The sequence below is a fragment of the Phoca vitulina genome, unplaced genomic scaffold, assembly GCF_004348235.1.
Source record: "Phoca vitulina isolate PV1807 unplaced genomic scaffold, GSC_HSeal_1.0 scaffold19, whole genome shotgun sequence".
Taxonomy (NCBI): Eukaryota; Metazoa; Chordata; class Mammalia; order Carnivora; family Phocidae; genus Phoca; species Phoca vitulina.
Window position 1 is genome coordinate 19,772,349 of NW_022589722.1, and position 14,470 is coordinate 19,786,818.

Sequence of the window (14,470 nt, forward strand, 5' to 3'; positions counted from 1 at the left end):
AAAACTCATTGCAAAATACTATCACAGAAACCCAGAATATTATTTGACCAAATATCTGGACACCTTTGTGGCCCAGTCAAGTTGGCACATAAAGTTAACTATCACAACTAGTTAATTTGTCAACTTACCAAAGTTTTATTTGGTAAATAAATAAAACTTTATTTACCAAATAAAACATGCCTCTCCTTAAACCGTAATTTAGTCTCCAGACGAAGACAATTACAAAGTCATAATTCCACCTAACATGGTATAATTGTCCTGCATACAACCAAAACTACACTGACTCCTTCCCCAGGAGAGGAGATAAATGAGTGATGTTTACTCTTGAGTGATGTTTGCTATTCTCCTTGATATTCCATAACTTAAATACTATGATGTAAAGTTAACAAAACTTAACTATATTATGATATAAAGTCAATTCATCTTATGTTACATGATAAGGGAATAGGAGGGAAGAAAACAAAGATATTTGACACATATACACACACAAACATATTCATTACAAAATAAGGAGGAAATACTCATGACAATTACAGTCCTTGTTTCTTAACTGTTCATGTGGTCATGGCCAGTATTTGTAACTACCTTCTTTACTACGCGTTCTGTATTCCCTTTGCCTTCAGCAAGTACTTCAGCCGGTTGTTCTTTACCTGGTGAGGTGACCCAGACCTTTGTTCTTGAAGGATCTGGACCATTAGTAGTCCTGCCTGAATTAGGTTGTTGTAGTTTTCCATTGGCTTTAACCATAGGGCATGGTAATACTAACAGAGGCCTTAAGGGATCTCCTGATTCTCTTCCTTACCTTCACAGTGAAAGAGTAATCCAATTTCCCCTTGGGAGTCAGGACTAACCACCAAGTCAGCACAGTTACTCGCTTCTTTATTAATTCAGAGGCATGAGGAGTCCAAAGGAGCTGGGTACCTGTCTTAACTTCCAGTTCAGTGGAATCATCGTGTCTCCTGGTAGAAGCATTCCTCCCTTTGGAACTAAGACCTCTAGGCCAACAGAGCCTGTGGGAACAGGAAGCAGACATTTTGCTAGTGGGTCACTAGAGGTAATAGGCAACAGTGCCACTCCTATTTCCACCCCTTGACGCCTGGATCCATAAATTCTGGCTATAGGAGAAACGGTACCATCTACTGGACAATGATTCAGAGCATACACAGCCTTCTGGAGAACCTTGCCCCAGCCCTCCAAGGTATTGACGTCTAGCTGGTGCTGTAAGTGAGTCTTCAGAAGGCCATTCCATGGTTCCATGAAGCCAGCTCCTTCAGGGTGGTGGAGAACATGACAAGTCCAATGAATTCCATGAGTATGGATCCATTTCCCCACTTCTTTTGCGTGAAGTGATTCCATGATAGTGGATAAATAATTCTGTAAGTCTATGGATGGTAGTTTTGGCAGAAGCATTGTGTGCAGGGAAGGCAAATCTGTATCCAGAGTATGTGTCTATTCCAGTAAGAACAAAACGCTGCCCCTTCCCACCCACCATGGAAGGTGTCCAATGTAATCAACCTACCATCAGGTAGCTGGCTGATCACCCCAGGGAATGGTGTCGTATTAAAGACTCAGTATTAGTCTCTGTGAGTGGCACTCAGCAGTGGCTATGGCCAGGTTGGCCTGGCTGAGTGGAAGTCCATGTTGCTGAGCCCACACATAACCTCCATCCTTTCCACCATGGACACTTTGTTCATGAGCCATTGATGATGACAGGGGTGGCTGTATCTGTGGCTGGGGAAAGAGGCTGACTGGTATCCAAACATGGGTCGCCCTATCTGCTTGATTTTTAAAATCCTCCTCTGCCGGGGTCATCCTTTGGTGAGCATTTACATGGGACATAAATATCTTCATGGTTTTTGCTCATTGGGAGAAGTCGATCTACTCTCTTCCCCAAATTTCCTTGTCACCAGTCATGTTCCTCACAAGTTTCTGACCATTCAGCCATATCACTGGCCACAGCCCATGCACTGGTATAAAATCACATGTTTGGCCACTTTTCCTTCTAAGCAAAGTCAACAACCAAGCTCTGCCCACTGAGAGGATTTCCCTTCCCCCCTGTCCTTCAGGGACATCCCAGAAGGGGGCTGGAGTGCTGCAGCTCTCCACTTTCTGGGGATGCCTGTATATTGTGTAAAACCATCTATAAACCAGGCCTGAGTCTTTCCCTCTGTCAGCTGATCATGGGGAACTCCCCAGGAGGCCATAGGTGCAGGCTGGGAGAGAGAGATAAAGTGTAGCCCGAGGGGGACCTTGGGCATTTGGGCCACTTCTTCAGGTCACTTAATGGTGTCTTCAGGGCCTGCCTGCATTCTGTGATGGACAGCTGCTCTGCACATCCACCTCTGTGGCTTTGTGTGGCAGATAACACCCCATGCATGATGAGCAGTTCGGGTCTCCTGGTAACTTGATGGCCCGTAGTTAAGTGTTTGTCTCTATTAAGGGAGCAGACCACAAGCCGTTTCTCAAAAGGAGAGTGGTTATCCACGGCAGGATTGTGCTGCAATTCACCCAAAGGGACCTGCCCAAGGCTCCAAACAGTGTCTCTGGCTTCCACTGACACTCAAGCACCCCTGGATCTGCTGGATCCTATGGTCCCAGGTGTCAGAGCACCTGGCCTGGCCTCCTAGACCCATTGCAGAGCCTTCTCGTTCTGGGCTCTGTGTTGCATTACTAAGGCATTTCTTTCCTCGTAAAGGCATTTCCTTCCTCCCTCTACCTTTCCGTATTGACTTTAGAGGCTTAGAGAAGTTAGGTAAAGTGCCCCCAAATAAACAGATAAATAAATGGTGAATTGCAAAGAAAGAACTTGGAACTAGTCTAACTCCAGAGTCTATGTACTTAACCACTATACTTTGTAGGCTATATCACACATTGGTAAACTGCCGCCCACTGAATAATATATGATAAGCATTTTCTCACTATATGTTTCTCATAACATTAAAAATATAAACAAAAAAAAAATAGAACATAGCGTTTCTCATAACATTAAAAATTCCTCAAAAGCATAATTTTTGTGACTGCTGAATAGTCACTGACATGACCTTTTTGGCTATTAAAAACAGCATATAGTCAACATCCTTTTGCATGGAATTTTTGTCTGGCTTTCCAATTGTTTATTTAGAGTAATCTTGGAATGAGATTACTAAGTTAAAGAGATGAACATTTCTTAAGGCCAGATTTCTTTCCACAGCGTTTTGGAATTCTTTTGTCTTGAGCACCTCTTGAGAAAGAGATGATATGATCTGTGCTGTTAGGCATCACTTCTAAATTTCCAGGTCCTCATGCAGCTCAGGGCATAGCTCTACGTACATATGAGGCATGTCATAAATAGTTGGGTTGGCTGATATGGCTGGAATGGAATCACTTGGGGTGCCTTATTTTGCGTGGAGGAAATGAGACCCAGGTGGAAAATGACTGGATAAGAAGCAGGGACAGACAATTCAGTTCAACCAGCTTGATCCATGTAATTACGGGGGGAAGCACATAAAAAGGGACATATGTCCCATGTTAACAGTGACTGTCTCTGGACAGAAGCCATAACAGACATGGTTGGTTGGCTGATCCCATGCCCATATTCCAGGCCCCAACCCCCATGCATGATCTCCTTAATCCATCGACAACCTTATTCTCCACCGCCTTCCAGCCAGATGTGAGCATATGACACAGTTCTGTCTAATGAGATGAAAGCAAAGTCTGCTAAGCAGGACTGTCAGTGAAGTGATTGTAGTCTTGATTTTTAAAAAGCCAGATTTAGGGCACCTGGGTGGCTCAGGTCATAATCCAAGAGTCCTGGGATCGAGCCCCACATCGGGCTCCCTGCTGAGCAGGGAGCCTGCTTCTCCCTCTCCCTCTGCCTCTCCCCCCCAGCTCATGCTCTCTCTCACTCTGCTGTCTCTCTCTCTCAAATAAATAAATAAAAATCTTAAAAAAAAAATTTATGCACGTGATGTGATGAGCACTGGGTATTATATGCAACTGATAAATTATTGAACACTACGTGGAACAAATGATGTACTGTAAGTTGGCTAATTGAATTTAAATTAAAAACAACAACAACAACAATAACAACAAAAAAACAAAAAAAGAAAAAGAAAAAGAAAGCCAGATTTAGCTGGCATGCCATTTTCATATCTTTCCCCTTCTTCTGTCCAGAATGCTATATGATGCCTAAGGATGTGGCAGCCTTCTTGAGACCATTAGGAGCCAAACATGAGGACAAAATCCAACTTGTTAAGGCTGGCAGGATGTTAATATTAACAACTGTAACAACACATGTTGCCTACTGCACTATTCTAGTGGTTTGCATATATTAAATTATTAATCCTTTCAATAGGCCTGGGAGGTGGGGGCTGTTATTATTATTATTAAAATGACATTTTTTTAGAGCAGTTGTAGGTTAATAGCAAAATTGAGGGGGAAGGTACAGAGATTTCCCATACATCCCCTGCCCCTACACATGCACAGCTTCCCCCACTATCAACATTCCTCACCTGAGTTGTACATTTGTTACAATTGATGAGCTTAGATGGACACATCATAATTACCCAAATCCCTAGTTTACTTTAGGGTTCACTCTTGATGTTGTACATTTTATGAATTTAGTCAAATGTATAATGACATGTATCCATTATTATGATATCATACAGAGTGATTTCACTGCCCTAAAAATCCTCTGTGCTCTGCCTATGCATCTCTTCCCTAACCCCTGGAAACCACTGATCTTTTAATTTTTTCCATAGTTTTTCCTTTTCCAGACTGTCATATATTTGGAATCATACAGTATGTAGCCTTCTCAGATTGGTTTCTTCCACTTAGTAATATGCATTCAAGATCCCGCCATGTCTTTGCATGGCTTGAGAGTTCATTTCTTTTTAGTACTGAATAATATCCTCTTGTTCGAATGTACCACAGGTTTTTCATCCATTCACTTACTGAAGGACATCTTGGATGCTTCCAAGTTTTGGCAAATATGAATGAACACCTGGTTATAAACATCTGTGTGCAGGCTTTTGTGTGGGCATAAGTCTTCAACTCCTTTGCACAGATACCAAGGAGCACGATTATTGGATCGTACGGTAAGAGTGTGTTTACTTTGTAAGAAACTACCGAACTGTCTTCCAAAGTGGCCATACCATTCGGCATTCCTACCAGCAACAAATGAGAGTTCCTGTTGCTCCACATCCTCACCAGCATTTGGTGTTGTTAGTGTTCTGGATTCTGGCTATTTTTTTTTTTTTTAAGATTTTATTTACTTATTTGAGAGAGAGACAGAGAGAGCACGAGCTGGGTAAGGTGGGGATGGTCAGAGAGAGAGAGGGAGAAGCAGGCTCCTCGCCGACATGGAGCCCAAATTGGGGCTCGATCCTGGGACCCTGAGATCATGACCTGAGCGGAAGGCAGACGCTTAACTGACTGAGCCACCCAGGAGCCCCGATTCTGGCTATTCTAATGGGTGTTAGAAACATCTCATTAATTGCAATATATGTTAAGGAAAAAAAAAAAAAAGAAGATAGCAGGAGGGGAAGAATGAAGGGGGGGAAATCGGAGGGGGAGACGAACCATGAGAGACGATGGACTCTGAAAAACAAACTGAGGGTTCTAGAGGGGAGGGGGGTGGGAGGATGGGCTAGCCTGGTGGTGGGTATTAAGGAGGGCACGCTCTGCATGGAGCACTGGGTGTTATGCACAAACAATGAATCATGGAACACTACATCAAAAACTAATGATGTAATGTATGGTGATTAACATAGCAATAAAAAATAAAAAAACTAATGATGTAATGTATGGTGATTAACATAACAATAAAAAATTTTAAAAAAGAAACATCTCATTATTGTTTTAGTTTGCATTTCCCTGAGGACATAGGACATGGAGCATCTTTTCATATGCATGTAACCATCTTTGGTGACATGTCTGGTAAGGCTTTGGCCTGTTTTTTAATCAGGTTGTTTGTGGTCTTACTGTTGAGTTTTGAGTTCTTTGCATATTTTGGATAACAGTCATTTATCAAATGTGTCTTTTGCAGGTATTTTTTCCAGTCCGTGGTTTGTCTTCTCATTCTTTTGATATTGTTCTTCACGGAGCAGAAGTTTTTAATTTTAATGAGGCCTAGCTTATCAATGATTTCTTTCACGAATCGTGTCTTTGGTGTTGTATCTAAAAAGGCATCAGCAAACCCAAGGTCGTGTAGGTTTTCTCCTATGTTACCTTCCAGGAGCTTTATAGTTTTGAATTTTATATTTAGACTGGTGATCCATTTTGAGTTCATTTTAGTGAAGAATGTAAGGTCTGTCTCTAGAGTCACTGTTTTGCAAGTGGATGTCCAGTTGGTCCAGCACCATTTGTTGAAAAGACTATTTACTCCATCGTATTGCCTTCGCTTCTTTGTCAAAGACCAGTTGACTATATTTATGGTGGGGGGGGTCTATTATTTTTATGGCCACTTTACAGACAAGAAGACCGGAGAACTGGAGAGAGGTTAAGTAACTTTCCCAACATCACACAGTCACAGAGCCAAGGTTTAATACGAGTTAATAAGAGCTAATCGTGCCAGCATCCCTGTACTTAACCATGGTACCACCCTCGCTGTCTAGATATATAGGCTCAGTCTGAGTTCTGGTGTCACGTTTGAGCAGCTGCACCTTCCCTGGATCTTATATTGATATTTCTCTGTATGAGAAAATAAATCTCTATTTACTCGTATTTCTTGTTGTGTGTGAAAAATCAACCTCTGTTTATTTAAGCCACTATTATTCAGATTTTCTGCTATAGGTAGCAGAATAAAGTCCTGAAACCCAAGCCATAGTGCAGCTAATCCCCTAAATCACTTTGACGTACCTCTGTAGTACATGACCTTTCCCCTGTTGGAGTGTTAGCTCAGCGAGCGCGGGGACCGCACCCACCTTGTGCAGTTTGGTGCCTTAGTACGGTGCCTGTACATAGGAGATGCTCAGTAAATAAGCTGGAATAAGATTGATAGTGAAGACTAAATAAATAAGTGCAAGCTCCTGTTCTGGCCTTACTTAGCATCGTACTAATTTGCATTCTCTGTGTAAAGGCTAGCAAAGAAAGAGGGCAGGAGTTCTGTATTTTGTGCTCATGTCAGTCTAAACTGGCACTAAAAAAAAAAAAAAAAAGAATAAATCATCAGGTCCATGAACTGTTGAGAGGTAAGTGTACTTTCGGGTTTTTGTTTCTCTTGCCATTTTCTGTCCCCTTTCAGCCCTGTCCTTAGCTATCAGTTTCCTACTTCCTTTTAATTCCATACCACCTCTCATCAATTTATCCTTTTGATTCATGTATCTCATATATGCTCTTTTCTTCTTCCTTGTCTCTCCTTATTTCCCTGGACATACTGCACAGTTCCTCTCCACTTCTGATAGAGTAATTTCTCTAAGGTATAGAGAACTGTTTGCTACCCTATAACGTACCCAGCCTGTGCTATCCTCACCACTCATTGCAATTTCCTGGTGTGATTTATCCAGCAATCAGACCATTGCCCAAAATTGGCTTTGCAGAAAGGCTTTTAATGTGTTTGTCTTACTCCTTCAGGGACTGCTCCTGATTATCGTACAGAGAAGCTCAGGTCCCCATTTTGCTGATCCTTCACTTGGTCCAGATCAGCCACGTGAGCCATTTCGTTTAATACCAAATTGAGCTATTAATTCCCAGAATAACGTGAAATATGTGGAAGGAGTCCTGTGCCTCTCTTGGCAGGAAGGGATTCTGCTTCTTGCCTGTAATGCAGCGTGCCTTTTCCCCCTGTGATGCGCTAGAGAGAGCGCTGGGACACAGGTGAGCTGGGGCCTAGGCTCATCTCAGGGAGACACTGATCTGGAGCAAGTCATTTGCTCCGTTTCCTCCCTGGACCTCAGTTTCCTAACCCTCAGAGGGTTGAACTTCATCAACCCTAAGATATCATCCAGCCTTGTAATTTATGATTTTATAAATAATTAATGGAAAAATAACTTATAAAAATCAATATTACAAAGGCAACCTCAGTCAAATGTTAGGAAAAAGGCTCCGAACTCTTCCCATAAACACTTATAACGATATTAATCACATTCAATCTCATAGCTCAAGTTCAGAAAATTGAACTATAAGAACCAAATAGCAGGTAACATCAGAATCCAGAATTCAAAGTTAGATTAATGACGGGAATCAAGAACAAAGGGATCAAGTCCAACCAGTGACTTGGGTGGGGTGCAGGGGAAGGAGCTTCTCAGAGGTGAAATGTGTTCCTGCTATTCGTGCTAGTTCTGCTATTTGTGCTCTCCTGTTCCCTGACCCCTGCCGTCTGCTGTCCTTCCTCTCCTTCAACAAGCATATTTTTTATATTTGTTATTTTTGTTTTGTTATATAAAATTTATTTTAATGTTTTTACAGGAAATTTCTAAAATAAGAAAGTGTGTATTTTCTTGTTCTCCCATGATCTTATTCAGGTACGCTCAGCCTTCCTGGGGTATAGCATCTAACCACCAGGCAGCTACAATTGTGGTCCCAGGTCAACAGGTAAATGAGCTCCTTTTTTTTTTTTTAAAGATTTTATTTAATTGACAGAGAGAGATACAGCGAGAGAGGGAACACAAGCAGGGGGAGTGGGAGAGGGAGAAGCAGGCTCCCCGCTGAGCAGGGAGCCTGATGCAGGGCTCGATCCCAGGACCCTGGGATCATGACCTGAGCTGAAGGCAGATGCTTAACGACAGCCACCCAGGTGCCTGGTAAATGAGCTCCTGACAGACTGCTGGAAGTTTCTCTCCAGGCAGTGATGCCAATGGGTGGAGCCAGGCAAAACATCATGGATACATAACCACATGACTTATTATCTGCATGGACTCCATCTGAAGTCAATAGGAAAAAAGAGAACATCATTTGGAAACCAAAAGCTCTAACTGCACAGGCTCAATTTAAGCCATTTACACATAACTCACATAAGTTCCCTCCAGTACACAAACCTTTCCCAAACCCCCTCCTTGACTTCCTCCCATGGTGGATCCAGTTAGAACACACAGCTCTTTTTTTTAAATACTTTATTTTTAAGAGGGAGTGGGGGGAGGGGCAGAGAGAGAGGGAGAGAGAGAGAATCTCTAGCAGACTCCCTGCTGAGTGCAGAGCCTGACGTGGGGCTCGATCTCATGACCCTGAGATCATGACCTGAGCCAAAATCAAGGGTGGCGCGCTTAACCGACTGAGTCACCCAGGCACCCCCACACATGGCTCTTTGATTTTGCTTGAATGGAATTGCCTCATCATGAAGTAGGGGTCCCTTAACTGAAATCCAGCTGTTGTGATGGTTAATTTTATGTGCGATGGTTCCCGGATATTTGGTCAAACATTATTTATTCTGGATGTTTCTGTGAAACCGTATTTTGGATAAGATTAGTATTTAAATTAGTGGACTTTGAGTAAAGCAGATTATGCTCCATAACATGGGTGGGCCTCATCCAATCAGTTGAAGGTCTTAACAGAACAAGACTGTGGGTCCCCAGCAAGAGGGAATCCTGCCAGCAGGTAGCCTTCAGTCTCAAAGTGCAGCTGTTTCTCAATTCCCAGCCTCCTGGCCTACCCCATCAGATTTTGGATTTGCTAAGCCTCCATAATCATGTGAGCCAACTCTTTAACAGAAATCTCTATTTATATGTGTATATACATCCTATTGGTTCTGTTTCTCTGGAGATCCCTGACTAATACAGATTTCCAGGGCAAGTCTTGTACACAGAAAGCCCCTGGCCTTGAAGTACAAGTGCAGATAATGCAAGATTACACCAGTGCAGAATTTCAAGTCTTGGAACCAGGGCCATTCGCTTAGATGACCTGACTGACTGAGAAGCAGAGTTTCGGCCTTCTATGGTAATATTCATTGTTTCTAGCCTGCCCTGGATGAGGGTGGAGAAAACATTGAGCTGGTGACTCTATGCTCTTCTGATCTGGCAGATACTGCATTCGTGTGGGCTAAGTCTAGGTGCACCTCACTGAAATAAGAGAGAATGGGGGCCAAGTCCATGGTCCTGCATACTTGTACTATTCATACACTTTCTGCTGCTTCAGGAGTAATGCTGAGGAGAAGGAATTTTGAACTGAGTCTAACCTGGCCTGGAACCCAGACCAGATGTTATAGTCTGGCCAAGTACATGCAGTAAAGCTAAGTCCTGCAATTGTCAGTCTCACATGGACCGGCTGCTCCATTTGGTCAAAGTCCAGCTGCTCTTGGCTACCTGGTTTTCTTGGTCATAGGCTGCAAACATTCTACAGTTTTTGGTTTTCATCTCCTTATTTTATCTGAATTTCCACTTGTTTTTATTTGCATTTGTACCCATTGCCTTAAATTCACAGATTCCTTATCTACTCTTTATTCCTGAATCCATTCCCTTCTCTAATATGATTGATTCTTCCTCTGATCAATGCTGTTCATTCAACAATGCAAAGAAAAACAAACAAACAAAATCACCTGTGATTCTACTGTCCAGGAACAGCCCCTACTAATAGATGGACCTGGGCAACAAGGTGAATGGCAGTGCCCATTTACTTAGATTGGAAGTGCAAGTTTCAGAGATGGATCTTGGGGTGTAGAAGAAATTACGAAATCAATTTTGGACAAGTTTGCAATGCCTATTAGATATCTAAGTTCAGAAGGAGAGTAAGCATTTTGATATAGGAGTCGGGAATTCAGGACAGAAACTCAAGCTGGAGCTGGAACTTGCAAGTCATCATAGTACACAGAAAGTGTATACAAGGCATTTAAAGTCATGGGCAGGATGAAACCCCCAAGAGAGTATGAAAAGAAAAGAGTAGAGACCTGAGGACTGCGTTCTGGGCACTACAATGTCCAGAAGTGGGGAAAGTGAGAAGGAACCAGAGAAAGAAGACTAAGAGACAGTGAATGGGGAAGTAGGAGAACAAGAAAGAGTCAAGTTTCAGAAGCTAAGTGCAGGAAGAATTTCAAGATGCAAGCCATCAACTACGTCAAATGCTGCTGTTAAGGTCTAGAAAGATGAGGAATGAACATTGGTCAATGGACTTGCCAATGTGAAATTCGTTGGTGACTTTGACAAGAACAATTTTGGTGGAGCAGAGCCTGATTAGAGAGGATTCCAGAAAGAATAGGAAGAGAAACTGCTGACAGTGAATTTAGGTAAACTCTTCTAGTAATTTTGCAGAAAAGGGAGGAGAGAGGTGGGATTTGGGATGGAGGTGGGTCAAAGGAGGGTATCTTTTTAAATAGAAGATATGACACAACGTGTTTGAATGCTGCTGGTAACAACAATAATACATTCCATTTATTAAGGAATGTGTATTTCATTTATGGGTGTACCATAGTTAATCTAATTGATCTTACATTAGAACACATTTTGTGTCTCCAACTTTTGCCCTTATAACTAAACATCTGCACTATTTCAGGTGCAAGGGAAACCCAACTTGAAAAATAACTGGCCATCCCTGGACCAATAAACGACGATTGGTCAAGGGGGGGTGGGAACTCTCACTGGCCTAGGCTGGGTTGGGTGCCCAGTCCTGCTTCCTCCAGTCAGTGGTGGCCAGGGGGTAGGATGGGTGGAAAGATGACATTTCAACCATGAGAGAAGGAGAATTTCCACAAAGGTAAGTGTATGTAGTGGTTGCGCTGGACAGATTTCAGAAAAGGTATTTATAACAATATCCCTGGATGCCAATCATTGTTTGCATTTCTAATTATTTCCTTAGGATAAGTTCTTGAGTGAAATTCATGGGCCAAAGAAGAAGAACCTTTTAAAAGCTCTTGCTAAGCTGTTTGCCAATCTTTGTGCCCATGCAGTAAGTCTGAGAAAATCATTCCATGCCCCTACCCTATCTCAGCATTGACTACTATAAAAAAAAAAATCATCAAGTATTTGAAAAGTGGGAAAAAACCTCTCGTTGTTATGATTTTAATTTAAAAAATTATCATCGTGCTTAAATTCATGCAAAAATTCTCATTAACCAATATGTGCTTTAACAGTCCAGTCATTGGGCTATTTAACATGGCGGAGCTGAAAGGTGCTGACCCTCTGCAGCCACTTCCTGTCACAGCAGCACTACAGTGGAATGTTTCAGGACCTGTCTCCCTTCTAGAAGCCTACAGCTTGAATTGTTGGAGACTCCATCCATCCACTTCAGAAGTCACAGTGAAGAGTAGAGGCCAAGGAGACGCTTGGGGAGCCTGTCTCGATGCACCTGTAAGTGAATTCCAGCCTGAGCTCGGGATTTCTTTTGTGTCCTCTGTTCACCTCAGTGACTTTTCCTGTCAGCTGAAAGAGAACATGCCTGAGGCCTTGGAAAGCAGCAGCTGATAGCCAGTCAGCCTGGCTCAGTCTCCTCCTTCTTTCCAGGGGCCTTTTCAGATGTCAGTATGATCCATGGGCCCCTTTCCATTCCAGGTACCTCTAGCCCCAACCTCTGAGTCCCTAACACATGAACATTGTTCCCAGACGATCTGCTGCAGTGAGTGAGTTCCCTCAGGAATGAAAAATAAGCCTTTATTTCAAAAAGGGGAGAGGAGGAGGGGAAATAAAGGTTCATCTTTAAAATGTAAGTGTGAGGCCTCTGGGAGCTTTTCAAGCTCAGAATTACACAGAAGAGCTCCATCTTTCATCTCACTGCTAAACAGCCCAGGCTAGGGTCCTAGGGCACCCCACCAAAATGTATTTTGATTACTTAATTGTATTTGGGTAAGTCTCGTGATCTCTGTGCATCCAAATTTGTAAAATAAGGAGAATAATGGGTGTCACTCTCTTGGGTGTCATTAATGCCTGTATGAGTGGATTTATATAGTGTTTGCTTCTAGTAGTGAATTGAGCATTGGATGACTCAGATGTATTGAATGATATCACCTATTTTCTGGCTTTTTAGTGGGTTTAAATGAGGAGCCTTGAAAAACGTTAGAAAAATTAAATTTCTCCCCAGTATATATCAGTTCTGGAGTGAGACAGATGTGAGCTTAAATTTCAGTTCTCTCACTTTCTACCCACATTGACCAGGGGCAGATTCCTTAACCTCTCCTTGCCTCAGTTTTTCACCTATAAAATGGGGACATGAGTTGTAACTACTTCATGAAGTTGTTAATGTCAATACATATAAAATAATAATGCTATATTACTTAAATTATCAATAGTTAGAGCTAAGGCTCTGGCATGAGCTGGACCGTGGTTCAAATGTCAGATCTCCTGTTTATTTAAAATTTCTGTGCCTCAGTTCCCTCATGTGTAAGATGGGTTTAAAAACAAGACCACCTAATCTCACAGGGATGTTGTAGGGATTCAATGAAATGATGTAAGTAAAATGCATGGTATAGAATGAATGCTCTGTAAACATTAGTTATTTTACTACTGGTCCCTCTCCTGGGCCCCCCTTAAGATAAGCTTATAAAGCTGGTAAAATATGTCATCTGGGCCCTAGTGCCCACCTGCTTGGCTTGGCAGGAGCTCCTATCCCTTCGATGCCCCCTCTGCCTCAGATGTCCATCCATTATCATGTTCCTTCCCCACCCCAGACTGAAACCCAGTTCAAGCTCAGAGAATAAACTTCACTTCATGAGACATCTCTCTCATGGGTATTTGCAACATAAGCCTTATTTTGAGTGGGAAAACAAGACTCTGGCCACTATCCCAGGGATTTTAGGCATCAGCAACCAGGTGAATATATTTCTCAAGCAGGTGGCTATTTCAGTGCTCTTAATATTGCCGTACTTTGGTGGCAGCTCTTGGAGAAGGCCAGACCCAAACAGAAGAATAATTCAAAGTCAGGTGTATAAGGTGATGTATTATTAGGAATTGTGTTCAGCTGCTAATAGCAAGCAGCGACACAACTACAGCCAAATAGGAGTTTATTCTTTCACATACAAGAAGCCTGTGGGCAGAAATTTTTTTTTTTTTTAAGATTTTATTTATTTATTTGACAGAGAGAGACACAGCGAGAGAGGGAACACAAGCAGGGGGAGTGGGAGAGGGAGAAGCAGGCCTCCTGCGGAACAGGGATGTGGGCAGAAATTTTAAGGAAAGGATAGTATCTCTGTGATAGCATTGGGAATCTGAATGCATTTTCAGCTATGCCATCCTTAGCCTGTAACTTCCATCCTTAAAGTAGCTCCATGGGCCCAATATGGCTATTGGAGGTCCAGTCATCACATCTCCTTTCCAAAAGATGAAAAGGAAGGGCAAAGGTAAAAAAAAAAAAAAAAAAAAAAAGCCCCCTCCTGTTGAGTTAGTATTCTTCTTTAAGGAGCTTTCCTGAAAGCCCCACCCAAAGATTTGCATGTACATCTCCCTAGTTGCAAACGAGGCTAAGAGAAGTAGACTTTTAGCTGAACACATTATTACCCTGAATAAAATCAGAGTTCTGTTCATGATACAGAAGGCGAGAAAGGATGATGGGTAGGTAACTTTTGTCACTACCACAGATAATATTTCTTTTAAACCAGCCACCTTCTTTATTTTGTTTTGTTTTTCAGGGCTAAAGG

General features: G+C 42.3%; 1 pseudogene; it reads right to left on the reverse strand.

The window, feature by feature from the left end:
- Positions 1-562: 562 nt before the first annotated feature.
- On the reverse strand, positions 563-7,636 carry LOC116640102 (annotated as a pseudogene).
- Between the last annotated feature and the right edge of the window lie 6,834 nt (positions 7,637-14,470).